At 41.2% G+C, this 23,324-nt stretch overlaps 1 long non-coding RNA gene across 2 annotated transcripts; it reads right to left on the minus strand.

Moving 5' to 3' along the window:
* Positions 1 to 2,102: 2,102 nt before the first annotated feature.
* On the minus strand, positions 2,103 to 5,203 carry LOC112188496. 2 transcript variants are annotated; one of them, XR_005806043.1, is made up of 3 exons: positions 3,715 to 5,203; positions 2,523 to 2,821; positions 2,103 to 2,442 (listed from the first exon to the last, which is right to left on the minus strand). It is a non-coding gene; the product is annotated as an uncharacterized LOC112188496 (long non-coding RNA). The 2 variants fall into 2 exon arrangements; XR_002931456.2 differs by having other exon boundaries at positions 2,103 to 2,447.
* Positions 5,204 to 23,324: the final 18,121 nt, after the last annotated feature.

Raw genomic sequence — 23,324 nt, forward strand, 5'->3', positions numbered from 1 at the left:
GATCCTTGATTTCTGGATTCAAATTTACTTTCCTTTCTTACACCGCAACGACATTCCACCACTACCACTAACTGACACCCTTCTTGGTCAATGTCTCTGCTGCGAGGTAAAGTAGTCATCCCCACCCTATTCCGAGTGTTTCTCATATTTGTACCTCCTACACGAAATTCCCTACCTCGACCTAGTGATCAATAGGAGATTCCCACCTCTACTTGAACATGGGTTCCTTCCTCGGGATCCTAATTATAGCGATTGCGCGCGCTTGGCTTTTTGCTGCTCGATCTCCTGCTCAGACATTCGGCTCGCCGCGGAAGAACTTAGTTATGAGCTTTACACGCCCAACCACTTTGCTCGCCAACTTGGGCTGATCTAGTTAGTGCCATTCCCCCTCTTTGATGCTTGGAACTACAACACCTCCTCGTGTAGAATTGGTCCCCCAACTGGGCCTCCGCTAGCCCAAAGCATGCTTGCATTGGTCGATCTCTTTCACTGGGCCAACAAAATTACTCCTGTCGTTGGGACCGCTAAAGATTAGGATCAATGGTTGAAAGAAGTCTCTGTCAACTGCTGGAGACAAAGGGATGATGAACTCTTTGCGACCATCTTCCAAGACTTGAGGTATCCCTATGATGCTGATACTGAATTGCTCGCTCACTTCCCTGAAGATGAGGCGCGATCTCCACTACCTGAGCCGACTCCTCGTGTAACACCCCAAGCTACACTTCACCAGCCTAAGCTTGTTACAGTGCCGCGAGTCTCTGAAACATAAACCGAACGCTCGATTTACATCCTAGAGAACTGCTACGCATTTTTGGTGATAAACTTTTCCGGAAAACGCACAGCGGAGATTTTGAAATACTTTTGAGGTGAAAGCTTCTTGAAATTACAAAATTCACTTTGTTCGTCTAGAACTTAACATTTTTAACTGGTCAAGGGTTAATAGGCGTAACCACACAATGAACATTTAATAAGAAGTTTCGGAATAGACTGGATCAAGAAATAAAGATCCAGAGTACATCGGAAACTCGATTATCGTCCGGAAGAGCTATCAAATTCCGCGCACCCAGCTCCATCCGCTACAATCCCGTTACCAGTGCACAGTACTTGCATATACACTGTTGCAAGGGTGAGCTTTCATCCTCGCTGCTCTATGGGACATACTCCGGCTAAGTTTGAAAATCAACTAAAACTTTGTAATAACTTGGATTTGGGCCCAGTGTGAAAACAAAGCGAACATATATATAAGAACGACAAACTTAAAAATTCGATGCATGATTAGAAAACTACGTGCGCTTTACCTGATGGCCTGGTTCCATAGAACCAATATCTGACCTTACCAGTCACAGAGCGCCAAACTTATCACACTAGCTACACACACGGAACCGGGTCGTCATTGCGATTGCGCACCGTCCGACCGGTGTAGCTAACCCTCCGGAGGTTTAGGGGTGGCTAATCCCAAGGAAGTTATCGACCACCTTTCCGCTCGCACACACCGCCATCAACAATCTTATACGCACGTCAACTTAAAAACATTTTAAATTTAAGCTAACGGTGTACTTTCATCATGCATCACGTATATAATCAAATACGAAAAATCACTAGCCAATAGAGAGTCCCGATTCCCCTACCTGGATTTCGCAGCTTTACCATTTCATGTTGTTCGGAGATCACGAACATTCCGTTCCTCAGGTAGCTGGAGTCCTAAGTTCCGACATTTCGATAGTTAATAACTTTTGAACAGTTATACAAAATCTCAACGATTATTATATCGTCCAAACCAACTTTTCCTGGTTTGACCAAGAGTTGACTAACTGTGACCAATGTTTGACCAATCGAGACTTGTTTGATAATTGACCCAAATTACCGAACCCTTACTTGAAATTACGACATCAACCAAAAATATATATATTAAGTGCACCCGATTTATTAAAGCCCACCCAATATATATATAATTTCTTTTCTCTACTTAATAATTTCGTCACATAATAATTCGATGGAATTTACTATGGACACCCAACATGATTCCATCTTCATACAAGGTGTGCCCAAATTACTGAGGACACCCAAACATAACCTGATTTTTTTCACACTGTCAGAACCAATTCAACTAAATGCATACCTGCATATTTATGCTTTGTTATTTTCACCAGAATAAGAAACATACTACAACATCCATCACCAAAATCATTTAACAACTACAATCTTAGCAAACATGGAAAAAACAGCAAGCTCACAACATAGCTTTCGATTTCTTCTGACTAACTACCAATTTATTCTTCTCAAACACAACATCACAGCATGCATACTACAAGGCAGCCCAGTTTCCAGAAGTGTAAATTCTCAGACCTTCAACAGAACCCAACTGACCTTGTGATCAACTAGATAAAAAAGGAACCTCAAATTGCAGGTCTGCTTTCCAACGAAGAACACAGCAAGCCGAACCTAGCCTAACCAACCAACTCAGGTCGTTAACAACCGATTTTCTCCAAGTACAAAACTGTGATTCAAGGTTGAGATTATACCTTTGTAATAAGAAATCTACGTCAATCGAGCCAAACTCAATCCCCAGAACCCTACTGCCGAGACCGAAATGGTCATGAACTGATGATTTTCACACCAGCAATTCGACAGAATTCTCGATTGGGGGCTAGGTGTACAGCTGAGCAAGAGATGGAGCCCAGGAATGCCCGAAAAGCCACCGGCGTCGAAGAATACGGCAAGGCCGAGAGCAACCCAGAAACAAAATCGTCAAAAGTTGATTAAATCTAAAAACTGATCGTACTGGGATGTGATACGCCTGAATTAAGCGCACAAAATTACCCTGCAAAAGACAATTGTTAGTATAGGATAAGCAGGGATCGTTCAGTCCGGGGATTGAGGGTACTTTCACAAATTGCACTAATTGAACAAAACTATCAAAAACTAAAGAAAGAAAAGAGAAATAAAGTTGACACAAAAACTAAATGAAAGGGGGGTTTAGGTTTTGAAAACGCATGCAATAATAAAAGAAACAAAATGTTGTAATTTTTAGGGATTCTAAATCAGATGTATGGACGTTGAGAACTTCGTAATCCACCACTAGTTATGATCAGAGAAAGACAATTTAACCTAATCTTCAATTACTAAGGCATGTGAATGAAACCAATCAAGAACTTTAGGATCGCCGCTAAAGCCTTATTTTTCCCAAAATTACTTAGAACCATGAACGCACTGCATCCTAAGCTTGCTTATATGCAATCAAGGTGTAGAACGCTACCCTATCAAATTAACTCATTAAGTACATATAAACACATTAAGCTCTTTGGAAAGATTGATTTTAGGGTACAAAACTAGTGAGGAACGCCATCCTAGCATGCATTCTATTTGCTTGATTTCACCTAACATGTAGGCTTTACTACTTAAGTGTTTTAAGATCGTGAACGCACTGCACCTTAAAACTAGCTCCAATTACATGCTCATATTTTAGGTGATCAATCTAAGACATAAACATATAAAAGATTTTATAAAACAAAACCAAACAAAGCATTCACAAAATCTTGTAATTGAGGAAGAGATTGAAAAGCTAAAAATTCATCACATAACTAAGGTTTCATACTAGTTCTCAACATAGAAAATTACTCGCTCATAGTTTGGAAATCCGAAGACATATACATATTGAATTCGAAAAGTACAAAAGGACTAAACCGTAGAGGGCAGTAGATATCACGATCTCACTTTGAATATTCTCCAAGAAAGCTTGAGGCGTCTTCAAAGCAAGAGCACGACAGGATGATGGAAGATGGTGGCTACGGCTTCTCCTTGGAGTGGGGATTTCGTGAACTATGATGAGGGGAGAGTATGGAGCTGTGGTCTCTGATTTAGGGCAGTAGATGGTGTGTGTATCTATATTTTCTTCCCCCTTAAAAATGTGGAAGGACGCCCTATATATAGGAGTTACAAGTTCAAGGGTATTCTTGCAGTTAAATTGAGTTTTTACTTCTCCAATGTGAACTCTTCTTCTTGGGCTGAAATCTTTGACTTCTATATCCTTCACAGCTCCTATATAATGTGTACAACTCATTAACAACTCAGCAAAGAGTCCTCAAGAAGCCTTAAAGCAATCTGCCAATAGATACACACAATCTGCCAAGAGATGCAAAGAATCTGCCTAACTTTTGATAGCCTTTTTAGCCCCTCTCTTAACTAGGTTCCATCTCAGATTTGAACGTGATTTTCAGGCAGGTACAAGCTTTGATATTTGTCTTCAAAAGTCTGCAAAAATATTCTAAAGAACCCCTCAACTTGTTTCCCAAAAACAGCCTTGAAAAGTCTTCACAGTCAAATCTGTCAGAAATTTCCAGATTTTCCTTATTGTTTGGTCAAATTTATGGGCTTGTAGAATGACTTTCTAGCAATCTTTCTGTCTATTTCTCAGGCCTACAATACCCTATAGCATCATTTATTGACGTCCAAACAATAATCGTCCAAAGGATGCTCCAATAAAGTCTCCAAAGACGGCTCAAACATGCTTCGCAGATAAGACTTGTCAGAAATTCCAGATTTTTCTTATCCTCTGCTCATCTTTGCAGCATCATAACTTATGCATTCCGCCACCTTTCTGGATGATTCTTGATTTTAAAATTCTATACAACATCTAAACTTCAAATCTGGGTGGGAAACTTTATGTGTATCATGCTGTAAGTGTAGTAGAAAAGCCCTTGAAAAAGCTTCCTGAAAAGCTGATGGAAACAGTCTTCTCGAGGTACCAAATTTGACCACAGCCTCCGGCTTCTACTTTATCATTCTGGACCAGATATTTGCTTGTAGTTACAGTAGAACATGTGATCTTCAAATATTGCTAGGCTTTTATTCATGATTCCACTGGAAAGTTCTTCAAAACACCTTCTGAATACAGAAGAAAATAAGGCAGCTTCTAGTACTCTGTTTTCTTCTTCTTGGCAACTGTTTTGCACGAATTTTTCCACAAGCTTTCCTTCTTGTTTCTGACTGTATAAATGGTGATCTTTCATCTTTTGCATCACTACTATACACCCAAGCCTTAACTTGCCACAATTGAGCTCCTATTTCTCCACGGTTGCTCCACAAACCTCCTAAGAACATAACAAAGTTAGTTTGATCTTTTTAACGAAATAACTAAGCAAAAGTGTAAAGGGTTAAACTATAAATTCGTCGCATTTTATGCTCCTATCAGGATGTAGAGCATGACGAGGAGGTTTGGTTTCATACCACAAGAGGCTCTGTCGGTGGCCTGAGTGGCCGGAGTTTGCAGAAATCGCCGGAGGAGACCCAAGGCTTTCCGTCGTCGAATCCCCGCTTGTAGTCGCTGCATGTAAGATCTGGAACCACAGGGACGTAGACGACGCGGAGGCGAAGGGAATGGTGGGTATGCGCCGTCGTGGGGTGGCCGGATGGTGGCGCGACGGCCAGGTATCTTCTCGGGTCACGGTGGGGTCTGGGTCGGAGAACTCTCTCTCTCGAATTCTCCCGAGTCTTCATACTGTTCCCCATGTATATAGATGTGTCCAAGTGATAACGGACGACTGGGATCAAGAGGTGGGGAACATGGATGGCTAAGATTGCTCCACTTGTTTTCTAATTCTCTAATTTATTTTCTAAAATCTACAACTTCGAAATATCGCTATAAATAGCTCAGTTACTCGGAAAATTCCCCGAAAATTTCCACGAACTCTTCGTGTTGTGTACTTTATCATCCAACTCTTAAATTGAGTGTTTCGCTTCATGAAAATTTCTAAAAATATTCTCGAGCACTCACACGTTTATCGAGATCTCTAAATAATTTCTCATACAATATCCACTAAGCTCGATATATTTTTCTGGGGCTCACACCTCGACCTACGTGAGCCCCGTGTCCTGCTCAGGCCTGTATTGTTATCCGCGAGCCCTCACGAGAGGAAACTGCCCTAAAATGTTTTCGTTTTCTTCATTCGCTTTTACCTCCACTCTTTTCCCCTAACTCAAATTTTAATGCAGCAGGGATGTATTCCGCCTTCCGGCAATTGCGCAGTGGATGCTTATCCCGCCACTGGTCAGGCTGCTAAACAAAAATTTGTAGCAACGGAGCCCGAAGTTGAAGACTCTTCCTTCGATGACGACGACCCACAAACTGTAAGGAGTCTCTCTGAGAATCTAATATTTCAACATCTTCCTTCAAAGTTTAACTTGATTCTCTTTCAATCCTGACAGCTTGCTGCTTCTTTGCTTGCAGTCGCGCTGACCCCCGGACTGGCCCGTGGGCAGAAGATGAACCACTCGCTTCTCAACTAGTACTTCATACTTAACGCGAGCACTGAAATTTTCATTCTATAACGCTCCACACTTGCAGGTCCGTCGTAGGTCCTTAAGGCCAACTGGTGAAGGATCATCTACTGCCGGCGAAGGAGCACCCTCTTCTCAAAGCTAAGAGCGGCCTGATTTGACAAATCCTCCACCTCCAATCAATACTGCGGGTGATTCGCAGCTGCTGCTGCTGCCAATGCAGATTCTGGGTGACAGCTCGCCTGAAGCTGAAAAAAGAGCTCCACCAATAGATACATCTCGCGAGCAGCCATCTGCAACCCTTAACCTGGAACAAGAATCGCCTGATCCTCTAGAGATTGCCCAAGGACAAGTGGTAATCGATGCCCTTCGCGAGACACTTGTTGAAAAGGTATGTTTCCTTGTCAACATTCCCACTCTGACTCCCGCCTTACTCCTTTTAACATTCTAACACCTCTTTCTAGGATCAGAATGTCTCTCTTAGTGAGGAAGTGGCTATTGAGAACCTCACTGAACCGGATGGTGGAAACGTGGCTGACCAGAAACCTGCCCCCCCAAGTGCTTGAAGCAGGGGAAGAAGTACCTCCTTATGAACCAGTACCGGAGGCAGTACCTGTCGCGGAGCCTCTTGAGGCTCCTGTCGATGTGGATCCCAACCTACCACCTATGCCTCCTTCAAGTCTAGAGAGGCAGGCTCGCGTGCTTGAAGTGGTCCCTCTTGGGGTAGTAGATGATGCTAGAGAAGGCCTTCGTCGCCTCTTGGGCCCTGACATTCTGACTCTTGGCGCACCCACGAAAGTTTTGGAGTACCTGAGGGTACTTCTTGGTGAAAGAGCCATCACTGAAGCTTAGTTTCTTGATATTGACCAACTGCTGCAGGACCTCCCCCAATGGCTCAATGAGAAGGGGCCGCGACCGCGCAGGCTAAGCAGACCGAAGCACACTATCAGGCCCTTACTCATCAAATGGACAATTTGCGCGACTCTTTGGGTGATCGGGCCAATCTCGTCAGGGATCTAACGCTTGCAAGGAACCATCTCCGGTCCCAGATTCAGGATTTTCAAACCCAATTAGCTATTGTGAAGGCCAGGCTTGCCCATGAGGAACCCCTACTGGAACAATCCTTAGCCGCTTTCGAGGTGCTATCACAAGACCTGGCCCAAGCCCGCACAGCAGCCCAACAGGCCGCCCAAGCTACCACTGATGCTATTGATAGGAGCATTTTAATGTGGTATTTTAATAGTTAATTCCTCATATTTTGCTTAGTTAATTCCTTAACGAATCGATTTTTAACTCAATTTCTATTTTTTTAGGTACATTGGAGTAGATGATGATGAAATGAGCTGTTTGGACCCAAAATGAGCATTTTGGCCTGACAAAGCGTGTCTTGGAGAAATTGAGCCAATGAGAAAGCGAGCTAGACAAGAAATGAGGGGTGGCAGACTAACCATCCGAACTTCAAATGAGTTGAAACTTTCCAGATTCAATCTAGAAAGTCGAAGGATCATTTCTTATGAAGAGTGCCAGAGCTAATTTTGAGTGGAAGGCCTTCAAACAATCAGTCCAATTTTCAGCAGAAGCAAAACTGGAAAACTGGACCTGTAAGAGGTCCAGCAGCATTTTCAGCCCAACCGCATGGAATAAAGCTCTGAAAATTTGTCAGGATGATCTACTCTCATAGTGGAACATTTTTTATGAAGAAGTTGAAGGCTCATTCTGAAGTCTTGTTGGAGAAATAATTGAAGGAATAAAGGGGCAGAAACTGACCTAAAACCAGCTCAATATTCACATGTTCATGTTTCCTACCCACATGAAGAAAGCTAATGCTTTTCTTGGATATATTTTTCTACTACAATCTCTTTAATAGATCATCATCACTTCCATGTTTCTGCACCTTCATGCTTTGCTTTCATTTCATCATTTCTCTATCTTTTCCATATTTTACAAATCACTTTCATACTCCACTTTCATTATTTTTCTTCCACTCATCATTTCACTCTTCTTTTTCTTCCCTATATAAACACATTCTCCTCTCATTCTAAAACACACATTCCTTGATCCATTTCATCTCCTTGTCTCACCATTTCCTCTCCATTTTCCTTAGTTATCACTTCCTCTCTTCTCATTCTCTCACACATCTTTTCCATCACATATACACACCATCCACTGCCCTAAATCAGAAACCACACCTCCATACTCTTCCCTCATCATAGCTCATGAGATCCCTACTCCAAGGAGAAGCCGTAGCCTCCATCTTCCATCAAATCATCTTCCATCATCTTGTCGTACTCCTGCTTTGAAGACGCCTCAAGCTTTCTTGAAGAATAATCAAAGTGAGATCGTGATATCTGTAGGTACAATTCTTGTACATATCGTATTGGCATTCCCATACAAAACTATGACAAAGCCCTTTACTGATCTCGGAGAGTCACAGGTAAATGCATCTGCATATGCATGGGATTGCAACGTGTGTTGCAATCCCCGAGTCAGCTGTCAGTTTTATGTGGAGTCCGATTTTGGAAAGTAGGTTTTAGGTTTTTTATGTATTTATGTCTTTAAAAGATTTTTCTGAGTGTTAAAATCGTGGTGTTGATGCCCTAGGGTTTTTAGGACTTGTCTATTCCTAATTGATTTCCCTTAAGATTTGTTGGAGTTCATATATGGGAAGTTTCTTTCCAAATTAATTGGGAATTAGGGTAGAATCTTTGCATCATCTTTGAGTAGTTGCCGCAGGTCTATTATATGGGCAGAAAATATACACGGTATGTAGACACATCGATAGAGGCAAGAATTTTGATAGAGTCTTGCATGTTTGTTTGAGTTTGTGTCTTCACAAAGAGTCAAAACACTTGGTCCATGTATAAGTGTTTGTGATCATAGTTTCATATGCATAATACTCTCTCAAGATCAGTAGGGAGACTGTGAAGAAAGAAGAACAAGATTTGGAGATCGTTCGAGTGAAGGAGTTCAAGAACAAAGACAAACTTTGTATTAGATTTTGTATGAATCTTATAGCCGAGCTAGTGCTATTCAAAGTTTGTAAAATAACATATCCTTTTCAATATGACGATCTTTATTTTGGGTTCTCAAGAGTAAGAGCCCCACAGTGTTTTTTAATCTCATATTTTGAGATTTTCACTGCGTAACTAAAAGTCTGGAGTTTGGTTCATTGTTTCTGATATCTGCCCAGTAGGGATTGATCCATACACTGCAATCCTCGTTTTCCAGAAAATCATATTCTGTCCTTGTATTTTCTTTGGCATCAGAGCAGGTTCTAAAGCTTTTTTAGTTGATCCGTGGTCAAGGATGGAACGTGAATATAACAGAGCCTCTAGTTCTATAAATTGCCCGCCTTTTTTTAATGGTGAAGACTATTCACAATGGAAGATTATGATGAGGGCTTTTCTCTACTCTCAAGATGAAAACATGTGGAATATAGTTGAGAATGGATGGGAACACCCAACCAAGGCAGAAGAATCAAAGAAAGTAGAAAGGTCCTCTGCAAGGGTTCTCAAACCTAGGAAGGAATGGACAGAAGAAGAAGTTCATGATAGAACTTGTGACTTTAAGGCAAGGAATTCACTATTCACAGCTTTGTCCAAGAAAGAGAGGATGAGAATTAGCCACTGTGACACAGCCAAACAAGCTTGGGATCTACTTCAGGTTACTTATGAGGGAAACAAGAAGGTTAGAGGTCAGAAGCTTCAAAGACTCGTATTGGAGTTTGAGAACATGACCATGGGGGAAGATGAATCAATTGATGATTTTCATGCTCGACTTCTCAATGTGACAAACCAATGCTGTAGCCTTGATGATCCATTTGAGGAGCATCGAATAGTCAAGAAATTTCTCAGAGCGCTCCCTTCAAAATTTCAAGCCAAGCAAATTGCAATAGAGGAGACTCAAGACCTGGACACCTATTCTCTTGACGAACTTATAGGTAATCTCAAAACCTTTGAGATGAGGATCAAGCCCGAGAAAAAGGTAAAAAATATTGCTTTCTCTTCTGTTAAAAAGAAAGATGTTGTTGATGATTATGTGGATTTATCGTTGTTGACAAAAGAGTTCAAAAATTTTCTGAAAAATAAAAAATCCTTTGGAAACTCTTTGAAAATTTTGCCTAACAAACCTAAATGCTTTGAGTGTGGTGGAATTGGTCACCTTGCTGCCGATTGTGGCAATAAAAGGTATAATTTGCGTGGAAACAAGGCTCTAAAATCTACTTGGAGTGATAGTGATGAAGGCTCTCAGTCAGATGGTGAAGAGGTAAATCTTGCTCTTACTTCCTCTCTTAATATTGATGTTTCTGATAATTCTGATTTAGAAGATGACACTTTTGATGAAGAAACAAATGTAAAATGCAAGCAATTGTATAATGCCTCAAGAATTGTTCTTAAGAAAAATAATAAACTTGAAGCGGAAATTGAATTCTTAATGGGTGAGAAAGAGAAGATTGAGAAAAGATTTGAATTATCCTTGAAAGAATGGGAAGATGAGCGTACTGACCTTGTTGCTAAGATAAATGTTTTGCAGGGTAAGGTCAAGTCTCAAAATTGGGACAAGGAGCATGATGAGATTACTAACAAAATCAAAGTTTTGCAGGTTGAAATTAAGGCTCAATCTTCCTTAAATGTGTCTCTAACCCTTGAGAATGAGAAATTGCAGGAAGAATTATTGAGGGTCAAGGAAAGCTTTAACAAATTCTCCATTGGATCTGAAAAAGTCTCTAAGATGATGGGAATTGGCAAAGCTCATGGCAATAAAGAAGGATTAGGATATAATGGTGAATCCTGCAAACCAGTGGCTTTTGTAAAAAGTAAGGGAGGTGAGAGTTCTTCAAGTCAGTCACAAAGTTCTTGTGAAAATGGGTCTGGTTCCAAGTTGCTTGCAAAATCAGAACCACTTGTGGCTCACCAAACACTTCAGAAAAGCTCCTCGGTAAGTCCTGACAAACTTTGTCAGCCCAGGTATATTCACAACTCCAAAAACTTTGTTCCTACTTGTCATTATTGTGGAAAATTAGGACACATACGTCCTAGGTGCAGTATGCTTTGCAGGGTTACTCAAAATCAGAGAAAAACGATGAGAATTAACTCACCTGCCTCGTTGCAAGCTGAGTTGAAAGAGGGTCTGAATCTGATCGCCAGGATTGCAAAGCTGGCTTCAATCCCAGTGGATCTAGAAACAAAAACGAAGCAGAAGCAGATCTGTATTAAAAAAGGTTCAAATAATCGTTTTTCTACTCCTATGGATAATCTTGATAATATGCTTGAGCGTGCTTTTGTTCCTACTAATCAGAAATTGGCTAATTCATTTACAAGGCCTTTAGACATAACTCAATTTGAATCACTTAGAAGCACCGTTGGTGGATGCTCTAAGTATTGATACTCTCACTTCATTTGATCCATTTTGCATGTCTTCATGATAGTATAGGTGCATTTTCTTTATGTTTCTGCATTGTTAGGTTCAGTTTGTGGAAAGTTAGGATTGAAAAATAGTGGTTTGTATCCCTGAGTGTCTGACAGATTATTTTGAACTTAGATTGACAAGGGCCATACTCTTTTCTTTAAATATGTGTGCAATAAGGTGCCTAGCACGTTTTGAACTTGTACTTACGTCACTCTGTAATTGTGAGCTTGAACAACATATTCTCTACAATCTTGAAACCTCACATGCACACATACTCTAAGTGGTGGTAAGTCTTAATTGATGGTTGGCTTGTTCTCATTGCTCATGTATGAAATTACTCTTGTTGGTTGCTGATAGGAGCATTTTAATGCGACGTTTTACTTGCTTTTTCCTACATTTCTTGCGTTATTTCCTTATTAAAACCCTGTTTAGGAAAGTTTTCATTCTTTGATTGGGAAAGTTCCTATTTGTAGAAAGTTTCTATTTTTATAGTTTCTATTTATCATTTTTAGTAAGTTTCCATTTTCGTTAGTTTCTATTTTTCAGTTTAGGAAAGTTTCTATTTTTCTTATTAGTTTCTATTTTCAGGACCTCCGAGCTAAAATATGGAAATGAACTCATAAATGGAAAGAGGAGCTTGCGAACACCAAGGGGAGCAAAGATGAAGGTACATTGGAGTAGAAAAATGGAAATGTACTAAAAGATCAATTTTACACATATTCCTACTCCGGCTAGGAGAAACCAAGCCAAGCAAAGAAGAAAGAGCGGCCGCCTGACCAAATGAACTTCAAATGAGCTGAAACCTTCCAGATCCATTCTAGACACCCAAAGGATCATTTCTTATGAAGAGTGCCAGAGAAAAATATGAGTGGAAGGCCTTTAAACAATCAGCCTAATTTTCTACAGAAGCAAAACCGGAAAACTGGACCTGTAAGAGGTCCAGCAGCATTTCCGGCCCAACCACATGGCAATAAATTCTGAAATTTTACCACAGTAATCTACACTCATGGTGGATAATTTCATATGAAGAAGTCAAAGGCTAAATCTGAGTTCTTAGTGGAGATAAAAATTAAAGGAATAAAGGAAGAGAAAGTGCTCTCACCTAACAAATCCACCAAGTGTTTAAGTGCTCTCACCTAACAAATCCACTAAATGTTTAAGTGCTCAAACCTAACCCATTATGATTTGTTTAAAGGCCAAATAGTGTTGCTTGGAAGCCTATAAATAGAGGCAAAAACAAAGACACAAGAGAAATTCCTTCATCCATCTCATCTTCTTTGTCTCTCCATTTCCTTTCCATTTTCCTTCTCCATTCTCTAGTTTTAAGTTTCTGCATTTTCAAGCAAGGAGAGGAAGAAGAAGAAGGAGCCGTGAAGATCATATCCTCCATCATCCACCTTGAAGGCTTGCTTCCAAGATTCAAGATCCAACCATCTAGCTCTCCATCTCCATCTCCACTCACGGTGTAATTCGTTCCTTTTCCTTGTAACCTTTTTGGTTTCCTTGTTTGATTTCGTATGAACTTGTTTCTAGTTAACCTAACGTTTACGGCAAAGTTTAAGCCCAATTTCTATGTTTAAATAAAGTTTTCGAATTCTATAATTGTGATTCTAAGTTGCTTATGTGAGTTTGTTCGATTAAATTTTCTTTACAGAAAACTTTTATATGTTTATCTTATTTGGGTCGACACTTATAGGATTTGCATGTAATTGGTGCTAGGTTTAAGAACATGAAATCGACTTTTCGTTTTGTGTAACTTGAATCAAAAGTAGTAAAGGTTCTGGACAAGAATCGAATTTAATTGAAGAGGATTGCAATTAGGTGGACTTTTCCATAACTAAGTTGTACACTTGAGTTGATAGCCTTTCTCTATGTCTAATGCGTTGAACATGTCATGATTGACTAGCTTTCTAGGGCTTGATTGCATGTTTGATAGGATTAATCTAGGTGCTTTCGCTTAGGTTAATTAGCATTGAAAAGTAAAATATGGGAAATCATTTGCTTTCGAATGTTTCACATGATCAACTCCTCTCTCATGACTTGGAAGAACAATTATAGGGTTTGAATCGAATTTGATTACATGGAATTGATTTTGATCTTTGTTCCTTGCGTTCCACCCTTGTATATATGTTTTTACGTTTTCTTTATTTTATTTATTTTAATTTTAATTTTAAGAATCCTAATCCCCCCTTATTTGTGTTTACTTGTATATATTTATTCTTTATTTCATTTCTGTAAATAATACTTTTTTTTATTTGTTACACAATTACAGGTGTACCCTCAATCCCCAGATAGAACGATCCCTATTTACTTATATTACTAACGATATTTTCAGGGTTAAATTATGCGCTTGCCTTGAGCGCATCAGTTGCTCCTAGATATTAAAAAAAAAAAAATGTAGTTGGTTAATGGAGCATGGCCAGGCTATTCCCAAAGTAAACAGGCCTCGGTCGTGACGAACGATATGAGGATTGGGAAGAAACGGGAATGGTTTGGTCACCCCGGTGGATTGTGAAACTATTGACTCAAGTAGATGTGCTCTTTGGGATGTCCTTGTTACATCTAGTACCCTAAAGTCATCTGACTTGGGAGTTGCTAGCATAATACTTGTTACATGGGTCGTAGTCTTCTTGAGCAAAAATGTTACTTTGTGTGAAAGGCCAAAAGAAAAATTCAAAATCATGCCCACACGGTGTTATAAGGGGGAATAAAGTTTATGTGCTTAAATGTGTTTCGTATGTGAGCTTTGATTTTCAGGTTTCCACAAATATTACACACCCCATCTTGAGATATGTTCACTATTCACAACAAGAGGTATAGAATACTCGATCACTCTCTATCTTACCTTGTGATTGTCGGAATTCATTCACTCGTGTGAACTTATTTTGTTGCACTCTTGTTTATGGTTAAGTGGTATTGTTCTTGTTGGAAAAGCTATGCGAATTAGATCTGTTCTTAGCATTTGGATACAACCCACTCATTGTGTGTTTGCATTTCATTCTTGCATCTCTCATCACATGATCACACTTAGGGGAAGTATTAATACTTGGACTATCTTCCTCGTGTCTACTAAGAAACATCTCTTTGTGATTCTCTTTTTACATAACTTCCGCTACGTAAGTTGCCTTTGTCATTCCTATTCAAAAAGGGGGAGAAATATGATGTTCAATGTGTTGTGTGATCTGTTGGATTTACATGCTTTGTTTAATCAGTGGTATCATTACCAATTGTGTGATAAGTGTTTCAGGAAAATTATGGATGATGAATTGTGATGTCTCGCTTGTACTTGTTGAGGGGGAGTTTGCATGGATTAGATGTGTTTTGTATAGGAATGCCAAAGGGGGAGATTGTAGGTACAATTCTTGTACATATCGTATTGGCATTCCCATACAAAACTATGACAAAGCCCTTTACTGATCTCGGAGAGTCACAGGTAAATGCATCTGCATATGCATGGGATTGCAACGTGTGTTGCAATCCCCGAGTCAGCTGTCAGTTTTATGTGGAGTCCGATTTTGGAAAGTAGGTTTTAGGTTTTTTATGTATTTATGTCTTTAAAAGATTTTTCTGAGTGTTAAAATCGTGGTGTTGATGCCCTAGGGTTTTTAGGACTTGTCTATTCCTAATTGATTTCCCTTAAGATTTGTTGGAGTTCATATATGGGAAGTTTCTTTCCAAATTAATTGGGAATTAGGGTAGAATCTTTGCATCATCTTTGAGTAGTTGCCGCAGGTCTATTATATGGGCAGAAAATATACACGGTCTGTAGACACATCGATAGAGGCAAGAATTTTGATAGAGTCTTGCATGTTTGTTTGAGTTTGTGTCTTCACAAAGAGTCAAAACACTTGGTCCATGTATAAGTGTTTGTGATCATAGTTTCATATGCATAATACTCTCTCAAGATCAGTAGGGAGACTGTGAAGAAAGAAGAACAAGATTTGAAGATCGTTCAAGTGAAGGAGTTCAAGAACAAAGACAAACTTTGTATTAGATTTTGTATGAATCTTATAGCCGAGCTAATGCTATTCAAAGTTTATAAAATAACATATCCTTTTCAATATGACGATCTATATTTTGGGTTCTCAAGAGTAAGAGCCCCGCAGTGTTTTTTAATCTCATATTTTGAGATTTTCACTGCGTAACCAAAAGTCTGGAGTTTGGTTCATTGTTTCTGATATCTGCCCAGTAGGGATTGATCCATACACTGCAATCCTCGTTTTCCAGAAAATCATATTCTGTCCTTGTATTTTCAATATCTACTACCCTCTCCCGTTTATTCCTTTTGTACTTTTCGAATTCAATATGTATATGTTTTTGGATTTCCAAACTATGAGTGAGTAATTTTCTTGTTGAGAACTAGTATGAAATCCTAGTTATGTGATGGATTTTTAGCTTTTGAATCTTTTTTTCGATTACAAGGTTTTGTGAATGCTTTGTTTGATTTTGTTTTATAAAATCTTTTATATGTTTATGTCTTAGATTGATCACCTAAAATTTGAGCATGTAATTTGGAGCTAGTTTTAAGGTGCAGTGCGTTCACGGTCTTAAAACACTAAAGTAGTAATGCCTACATGTTAGGTGAAATCAAACAAATAGAATACATGCTAGGATGGCGTTCCTCACTAGTTTTGTACTCTAAAATCAATCTTTCCAAAGAGGTTAATGTGTTTATGTGTGCTTAATGAGTTAATTTGATAGGGTAGCGTTCTACACCTTGATTGCATATAAGCAAGCTTAGGATGCAGTGCGTTCACGGTTCTAAGTAATTTTAGGAAAAATAAGGCTTTAGCGGCGATCCTAAAGTTCTTGATTGGTTTCATTCACATGCCTTTGTAATTGAAGATTAGGTTAAATTGTCTTTCTCTGATCATAACTAGTGGTGGATTACGAAGTTCTCAACGTCCATACATCTGATTTAGAATCCCTAAAAATTGCAACATTTTCTTTCCTTTATTGCTTGCATTTTCAAAACCTAAACCCCCATTTCATTTAGTTTTTGTGTCAACTTTATTTCCCTTTTCTTTCTTTAGTTTTTGATAGTTTTGTTCAATTAGTGCAATTTGCGACAGTACCCTCAATCCCCGGACTGAACGATCCCTGCTTATCCTATACTAACAATTGTCTTTTGCAGGGTAGTTTTGTGCGCTTAATTCAGGCATACCAGCTAGCTTTTGCCTGGACGAACATTTCCTTTGCCTAACTTATCCAGGCCAGAGACTTTAGGCCTCTAGTATTAGGCCCATTCTTTTGTATGAACAATATTAATATTATTATCAATAATTATCTATTTAGCCTGCTTTGCTCGACAAAATTTCTGTTTTATCCTTGTAGGTAACAAAGCGGTATCATTTCGCCTCAACTGCTCATTAAAATATTTTTGAAAGGGATAACCTCGAAATGGGGCAATTACCTCCTTGGAGACTGCTCTATTGTCCATGCGTATTCAATCTCGTTCATTTCTGAGATCATAGCATTGAATTCTCTTGATGACCCCATTGATGGCGTTGAATCTACTTCAACCGTCCATCAAAGGGCTAAGGCCACTGAGGTTGGCCTTATAAATACTTGTACTTGGTAGAAGTGAGAATGCACGCAACCATGGCTTATTTAGAAATAACCTAGCGAGCTTCCCATCATAATATCGCTCTCAGCCTCTAGATCTTAGGCTTTATGGCTTAATCTCATTTCCTGGGTAGGCTTTATAGCCTAATCTCAGGTTCAGCCGTATGTCTTTGGCCTCAGAAAGTCTGGATGGGATCCACCGATTTCAATTAGGCTGAAGAACACGCGGTGCTCCTAACGCGGGATACCACATCCTAGGGAGTCTCTTTCCTTAGGTTCCCTCGCGTGGAGCAAAAAGAAGAAGGGTGGAAGGCCACTTGAGGCCCTACGCTCTTCTTCGGTGCCTTACCTCAGGGGTTTGAAGGACTAACTTATGTTTTTACCCCTGAGGGAGTTGAGGCAACTGGGCTGCGCTCTGCTTTAATGACCACCTCCATCCCGAAGGATAACTCACTGGAAGGGTTGTGATGGATTATTTCCTTCTCTCCCCTTGCAGTACTAATGGAAGCAGCGGCGACTCAGATCAGAGGAGGGTGAAGAGAGGAAGAGGAAGAGCGATCATTTCACTGACCCCTCTGGAGACAAAAACTCAGAAATCCAGAAATTTTTCAGAAGATTTGAAATCCTTATGATTTTCAGCCACTGTTGGCTTTGTAATTTGCAAATGTATTTGTATTGCTTTTGGCCGCAAAGACACTTTATGAATACAAACAGATTTCTTCCTCCATTTTCAATATCTATCTATATAATATAGCCTCTGGTATAAGCCCTGTTACATGCTTCCAGCACTTATTGTCAAAAGAAAAATGAAATACTTGTAAAAAATTACAACAAACAAAGATTATAACGAACAAAAGGGATATATAAGGCCGCTAATACAAGCCTTATACTTGTAGAGTGTTGCCCCCTAGTCTTAGTAGTTAAAGCGAAGACAGGACAATGAGGCCACATAAAAGGCCGAAATGGAAGGGAGGACGCAAACCGAGGAACACTCTGGTTGCCCCCCTGTCCCCGAAACAAGTGGAGCTGGTGGATCTTCAAATTCCCAAAAACCGAGGTAATATTTCTTCAAGAACCTGCCATTGATGGGGTTGCGGTGGAGATCGCTGTCCAAATCTTTTAGGTGGAACGCCCCGCGCTCCAAAATTCTGTGAATGACAAAGGGTCCTTCCCAACCCGGAGTCCACTTACTGTGGCCAGTCAACTTCTCGCCTAATGGAAAAATCGCCTTCTAGACTAGTTCACCCTCTTTGTAACTGCAACCACGCGTCCGCTTATCGTATGCATGAGTAATGCGTTGCTTTTTCATCACTAAACTGTCCAAAGCCTCTAAGTGCTTGTCGCTAAGGTCTTCATGCTCCTGCCACATAGCCTGGACATAATCTTCACCAATCAAGTGATGCTGATCTTGGACGCCCAGGGATTGAACATTCACTTCCAAAGGGAGAACTGCATCGTGGCCAAACATTAACGCATAGGGGGTGGTGGTAGTAGGGTTCCGCTTGGAAGTGCGATAAGCCCATAGTGTCTCATACAGTGTTTCGTGCCACTAGCGAGGGTTCTCAACAAGCATCTTTTTCAACAGAGTAATGATGATCTTGTTACTGGCCTCTGCTTGACCATTGGATTGAGCGTAATAAGGTGTGCTATGGATAAACTGGATGCCATAGTCATTGACGAGCTTCTCTACATCACCACCCATGAATGCTGCCCCCCTGTCGGACACCAAAACCTCTGGGATGCCAAACCTGTAGATAATATTGTGAAAGATGAATTGGCGAATGATGGCACTGGAGGCATCCTTCAAAGGCTCTGCTCCCACCCTCTTAGTGAAGAAATCAGTATTGACGACGATGAACTTGTGCTAGAGTGAAGAATGCGGGTGAATCATTCCAATCAAGTCCAAAGCCCAGCCTCGCGCCGGCCAAGGTTTAATAGGTTGCATGGGAATATTGGGAATGTGCTGGACTGGTCCATGAGCTTGGCAATCTAGGCATCCTTTTGCGAATGTTATACAGTTCTTCAAAATGCTGGACCAATAATACCCATGTCTCCTAATGAGTTAGCACATCTTCGGACCAGCTTGATGGGCTCCACACACTCCTGTATGCGCCTCTCGCATTAATCTTTTTGCTTTGCGGCCATAGACACACCTGAAATCGATGCCGTCTACGCCGCATTGACGTAGCTCGTCGCCTTTGAGGAAGTAATTTAGTGCGAGAAAATGGATCTTCCTGTCTGAGGTGGGATTTGGCTGTGTGAGGTAGTCGATCAACGGGATACCCCAATCCACATCAATAGGATCAACAGTCGCCACAATGGGCTCTCCTGGCGAGCCAGGTCGTGCAAGCCATGAAGGCAGCGTGCATTGCTCAACCTTTAGAATTCGCTCGCGAACTCCATAGTTCAAGGTGACGCCAGTAGCTAACTGAACGAGTTCATTAACCGCAAAGTTGCGCTCGCGAGGAATATGCTCCAAGCCCAGGTCTTCAAATTGGGCCAGGAGTTCAAGGACGCGACTCAAATACGGTGCAAGCAAGTAGCTTATTCACCTGTACTTCTCGCGAAGCTGATTGATCATGAGTAAAGAATCGCCGCGTACCTGGATGTCTCTGACTCCTAGTTCTAGTAACACCTCTAGGCCAATAATGACGGCCTCATATTCTGCTTGGTTGTTGGTGCACCAGAACTCTAATTGGAAGGAATATAAAAAATGATCACCAGTTGGATTTTCCAAGATAACCCCTGCTCCCACCAGTGTCTCCGTTCTCGAGCCATAAAAATATAACACCCAGGGTTGGAGTGAAACTATGGCTTGATATAGCATGGCGTACTCAGGCAAGCATACCAGATCCTGGTGATCTACAATTTCAGCAGCGACTTCTAAGTCTCTTATCGCGGGAACGTCCAACATGGGGTGATACACTAGAAAATCTGCGATGGCTTGTCCTTTTACTGCTTTCTGAGGGACATATTGTAGCGAAAATTCTGACAAGGCAAGCACCCATTTGCCGATGCGACCCATATATTTAACCAGATCAGTTTGAACGATGATGCAAGTAGTAAATGATAGCATGTAATGCCGCAGCTTGCATGCGGAGAAGTATAGAGTAAGGCACAGCTTTTCCATTTGAGTGTACCTTGTTTCGCAATCTGTGAGTGTCCTACTGAGGTAAAAGATAGCATGTTAGATGCCAGCTTCATCATCCTGAGCGAGGAGGCTACCAATGGAAGCCTCTGCTGTTGAAATATAAAATTTCAGTGGAAAACCAGCTCTGGGGGGAACTAGTACTGGCGGACTTGCCAAATAGGCCTTGATCTTATCAAAAGTCTCTTGATGTTTAAGTTCCCATACAAACTCGTTATGTCCCTGCAACTTCAGTAGTGGGGAGAATGGCTGGATTTTACCTACAGAGTTAGAGATGAATCGTAGCAGAAAGTTGATCTTACCCAACAATCGCTGTAGCTCCTTCTTCGTTTGCGGGGGAAATGCGTTAATAACCGCGTTTACCTTATCTTCAGGGACCTCGATTCCTCTCTAATGGACTATAAACCCTAGAAAGTCACCTGCCTGAACTCTGAAAAGGCATTTGGCGGGATTCATCTTGAGCTTGTGTAGCAGCATGCGCTCCAAGACCTTTCTAAGATCTACGATATGGTCTCTTCGCTTCTTAGACTTTACGACCACGTCATCAATGTAAACCTCTAAAATCTTCCCAAGTATATCGTGGAAGATCAGGTTCATGGCTTTTTGATATGTGCCCCAGCATTCTTCAGACAAAAAGGCATGACCACATATTCGAAAACTCCCACGAAGCCTGGGCAGCGAAAAGCGGTCTTGTGTCTATCTTCTTCCGCGACCAGGATCTGGTGCTATCCTGCAGTTCAATCCTTGAAGGATAATAACTCGTATCCTGCTACTGCGTCTACCAACATGTCTGCGACTGGCATAGGATAAACATCTTTAGGTGTAGCCACATTAAGGTCTCTGTAATCCACGCAGACTCGCATCTTGCCATTCTTTTTGCGAACAGGCACTTTGTTAGATAGCCACTGATTGTATTTGGCCACCCTGATAATGCCTGATTTATGCATTTTCTCGACTTCTTCTTTAACTAGAACTTGAGTCTCTGAATTCATTCTTCGTGGCTCTTGCTTCACAGGCCTCTTATCAGGGAGTGTTGGCAGCTGATGGCATACCAAGTCCGGTGACAGGCCTTGCATGTCTTCGTATTTTTCCACTGTACCTACATGTGCCAGAATGCGCATAATTAGCTATAATGAGCCACGCTCATGGTACCGCCAGAGGTAGCAACTCCCACCAAAGGGGTAACCTGCAAAGGCACGGCCAAGCGGGCTACCGCTCGAGCCCTGGATCTCCCCCAGATCACGGCTGACGCGCCGCCACTCGCCGCATCAAGATGGCATCAGAAGCTCCAGACGCTGGGAATCGAAGCACATTAGTCCCACATCAGAAACAAGAAGAAGATCAACCTCTTCCTCACCTATAAAAGGTTCTCTCATCTCTCCTCATTAATTACACAATTACTACTAATTTATTATTATACTGCCAGTATACAGTGACTGACTTAGGCATCGGAGAAGTGAAGACCGCCCAACGCGGTCTCCCTCTGACGCCCTGTCTCTCGTGTTGCAGTAAACAGAAGTCATCTAATCCTCGGAGTAGTGGTCCGCCCACCGGACCCGCGTTAAACGAAGAGTCGGCTACCGCCAAACTTGAGCATTAACATCCGCGAAGCAATCTTTGATTTCCAGCAATAAGTCGATAAGCCTCTCTTTCTCGCTAGGCTCTAAATACGTACTGATAGCCACTTCCATAGGCTCATCAGTTGTTCCAAGATTGACCTTCTCAGTAGGGTCTCTTACCTTAGGAGGTGTGTCATCCAATGCCATTGGGGCGAGCTGAATGTCCTCTTCTTCCTCTTCATGGTCAGAGAGCTCCTCGTTAACTATTTATAAGGTCGCTACTCGATCATAGGCCTCTTTTTCCACCAGATACGAGGATAATCTCTCGTACAAAGAGTGGAAGGCCTCTCTTCCTTCCTCTGGAAGGTCGTAATCCATTAATTATTTATGGGTTTGGGCACAGCGTGGCCAGGCCTTCCTTCACGAGCGTGAGTGCCCACTGTGCCAGTTTAGAGGTCATCACCCTTGTAGGGCGGCCTTTATCTTCGATGCCACTGACCTGCAATGGAATGATTGGCTCCAAGTAGTACCTGGCATCTACGTAATTCGCAGAAATAGAGAACGGGTGAGGATTAGCCTTAATCACTTCAGCCTTACCCGTAGCCCTGTTCCACATAATCCATTCCTGATGAAGAGTTAACGAAACACAATAATGGCACGTCTACTTACTTGGAATGAAAAATAATCATGAATCGGAGACAAGTGGAATGGGAAAAGAAATGAATCGGTATTGATTTCGGAGGAATGATTCCTAAACCCATCTCCCCCCTTCGTAATCGAATTCCTGAGTATTCAAGAATCGATTCCTGATAAATATGTGGGACCTACACCAATTCTGATTCCTTTATGTGTTAGTAAACACAGGGGTGTTTTTACTTCGTAATCATTCCATTCCATTCCAAGTAAGTAAACGTGCCATAACTCCGGTGGATCCAATCTCTGCCTAGAATGGCGTTGTAAGCCGTGTAGCAGTCTGTCACAAAGAAAGCATAAACCCCCTTTGGGGGCCTACCTTAATACGCAGGAACAATAGGCCCAATGTCTTCATTACAGTCCCCGTGAAGTTCTAAAGCGTGAGGGACGTAGACTGGATCTTCTCTTTCTTAATTCCCAGCAAATTCATAGTCCTTGTAATAATGACATTAACTGCAGCTTCTGTATCGACCATGATCTTGCTAACTTTGGTGCCGCCAATTTCCACCATGATATATAGAGGTCTCATGTGTTGGAACATAGCAAGTGTTGGCCTTGCAAAGCTCATGAAGAACTCTCTACTGTTGGCATCCTCTGTTTCCAAGAACACCGCCTCTTCCACAGGTGTCGTGGCTGCTGAGGTAATCTGCAAAAGCTGTTTGCTGCCTCTTTCA

The sequence above is a fragment of the Rosa chinensis genome, chromosome 2 (genome assembly GCF_002994745.2).
Source record: "Rosa chinensis cultivar Old Blush chromosome 2, RchiOBHm-V2, whole genome shotgun sequence".
NCBI lineage: Eukaryota > Viridiplantae > Streptophyta > Magnoliopsida > Rosales > Rosaceae > Rosa > Rosa chinensis.